The sequence below is a fragment of the Leptidea sinapis genome, chromosome 5 (genome assembly GCF_905404315.1).
Source record: "Leptidea sinapis chromosome 5, ilLepSina1.1, whole genome shotgun sequence".
NCBI lineage: Eukaryota > Metazoa > Arthropoda > Insecta > Lepidoptera > Pieridae > Leptidea > Leptidea sinapis.
In genome coordinates this window covers 3,444,080-3,447,031 of record NC_066269.1, presented here as the reverse complement: position 1 = coordinate 3,447,031, position 2,952 = coordinate 3,444,080, and positions in this window count along the sequence as shown.

Below are 2,952 nucleotides of genomic sequence, written 5' to 3'. Positions count from 1 at the left end.
TTATTGACATGACATGTGAATTGAGGACCAAATGTCAAATACTGCCAACCAATTGCCAGTATAAAAAAATATTTTTTTAATTTTATATTCAATTTGTTATGTTTAGTGATAATGCGGTTATTACACTTGACTGAATTTAGTCATCTAAATTCAGAAGCAAATTTAGAAACACATTAGAAGCTTCTGATCGCCGTGTCCTAAATTTAGTTACTGAATCAGTCACCACATAAAGCGCGACGAATTCAGACATGTCGTATAAGTACGAGATGTCTCCAGTGTTGTCCAGGCACCAAAAATATTGCATAGCAATTGCCTATCCCTGGCTGTTAGCTCAATATTTAAAAATTTAAATTTAAAAGAGAAAATGAGAATCATAGGTGAAAGTTAGCAAACATTACAAAGAGAATAGGTGTTTTAGAAACAGCGGACTTCAGAAATGATCTACAAAAATGGATTCGAGATCGTTTGACATAATATAATTAAATCTTGTGGTGTCACAAGTTTATTCAAAAGCAAGATACTAACTCTACTAGATACTACTACTCCTACGACTACTATTAGTGTAAAAGAAAAATTGGTCGTAACACTAAGATTTCTTGCAACAGGAAATTCATATCAAGATTTAAATTTCATTTCTTAAATATCCCAAGTCCTGCTGACAAAAAACTATCTCTGAAACTTGTTTAGGCTATTACCATTATTCGGGAACAAAAAACTTAGATACGTCCTCCACGCACGCGACTAAAATCAGTAACTGAATGCAATTACACTTTCCTAAATGTGTTTCTAATTGATTCAGTAATTCAGAAACCATCCTTACTTCTGAATTTAGAAAGCTAGGTTGTAGAATGCGATTATACTTAGTCTAAATTCAGTTAAATGTAATAAGCGCTTAACCCTCACTTCTGGGATTAATTACCCAAATACATGAGAACAAAATTTTATTTTAGGTAATTAATACTGATATGTACTCGAAGCAATTTTATTTGATACATGTCATGGCATGAACAATACTATTAAATATTTTCCGACTCCAAAAGCTACCTTCAAACAATTCACTCGAATCCATTTTGGTCAAAAAAGTCAGTTTAAGATTATACTCAAAATAAAAGGATCTTTCTTACACTTTATGGTTAATAGTCTACTACACCCCAAGCAATTTGGTTTTACCAGGGCAAAGTCAACCATGGATGCTGGATGGCACTTATTAAATATGTTTTTGACTCTTGGGAGGACTCCCATGATGCAATAGCTATTTTCTGTTACCTTACGCAGGCTTTTGATTGCGTGGTTTTTATTAGGTACCTACCCCTTAACTTAAGCTTTAGTTTTATGGTCTTTACGACATTTCTTTATAAATTATGACTTCTTAAAGAGCCATAATCAGTTTGTACTTTTTTTAGTCTCTCTATATTAACTATCTTCCATCTAATATTGTGTAAGGCAACTAAAATTTTTACATATATTGTAATTGAAATGAAAAATCTAATACTGTGTAAGGTACATTCAGTATTTGACGTTAGATTCTTTTGTTGTATCACATCAACATATTTTTACATATATTGCAATTGAAATGATTTGTAAAACGATGAAGATACCAGTGGGAGGTTCCTTTGCACAGGAAGCCGGCTAGATAATCGGTACCACAACGGCACCTATTTCTTTCGTGAAGCAGTACACATTACTGCTTCATGTTAGTGTGTTTCGGTCTGAAGGGCGCCGTAGCTAGTGAAATTACTGGGCAAATGAGACTTAACGTCTTGTCTCAAGGTGACGAGCGCAATCATAGTGCCACTCAGAATTTTTGGCTTTTTCAAGAATCCTGAGCTGCACTGCAATTACCATCAGCTGAACGTCCTGCTCATCTTGTCCCTTATTTTCATAAAATAAAAATCTTATTTAAAAAGAGTGGCAATGAGTTTCTTGCCACTTCTTCTCATTAAAGCTCAACCTTTGAATGTAAAAAGAAAACTGACATGCATAAGTCATGCATGCATTTTCTTGATCTGCATGAATAAAGTGATTTTGATTTGAAAACATATCTAATAAACAATTGGGGTATTATAGATATATTTTTTTTGAGTGAAAATATTTCAAATTCAATCTAGCCAGCATCCTGTGCAAAACAGAATCCCACTGGCATTGAACACTTGGCACTGTTTATTGAATTTATAGATAAAAATTCTTGAATACCATATATGTTTTCTTTTCTGTGAATTTAAAGAAAACTTTAAAATTGTAAAGCTTGATATAGGTATTCCTGAACCAATAGCACCTCAAGAAGAAATAAAGTCTGTATATTATTTGCATTTTTTAAATCCAAATTCTTTATTTATATAAACATTACATGAAAGACCTTTTGTTGAACACTCATAAAGATTACTTCTAATGTCTGCTATAATAGGACAAAATGATTTTGATTTGAAGGGAAATCGCAAAAGAGCCTGTAAAGCACTCTTGGAATCACATAAAATTAAACTATAATTAAGTTTACAAAGTAAAACATATTCTAATGCTTTAGCGATGCCAAGACATTCAGCAGTAAAAAATGACTTGTTAGATGGGCATTTTATTTTTTGGACAATATTATATTGGGGCGAGAGGCATCTCATTAAATTAAGAAGCTTTTCACATTTAGTAACTACGTATTCACAATGAGCCATTCCTGTCAGTTTTGAATCTAAAATGACTCCCAAAAACTTGATTATTAGTTGGTATTCGACGATTATTGTAAAATATGGAAATTATTAACAATGAAGATTCCAAGTCATGAGTATATGGGTTAAAAAGTATCGGACTGAGTACAGATCCTTGTGGAAATCCTTTCCACACAAGTCTACTTTGATCCCGTTGTTGGTCAAGTTTAATTGTTCTACCTGACAGAAGGTTTATAATAAAGTTTGTTAGAATATCCGGAATAGCAAGTTTATTCATTTTATATTGAAGAATATG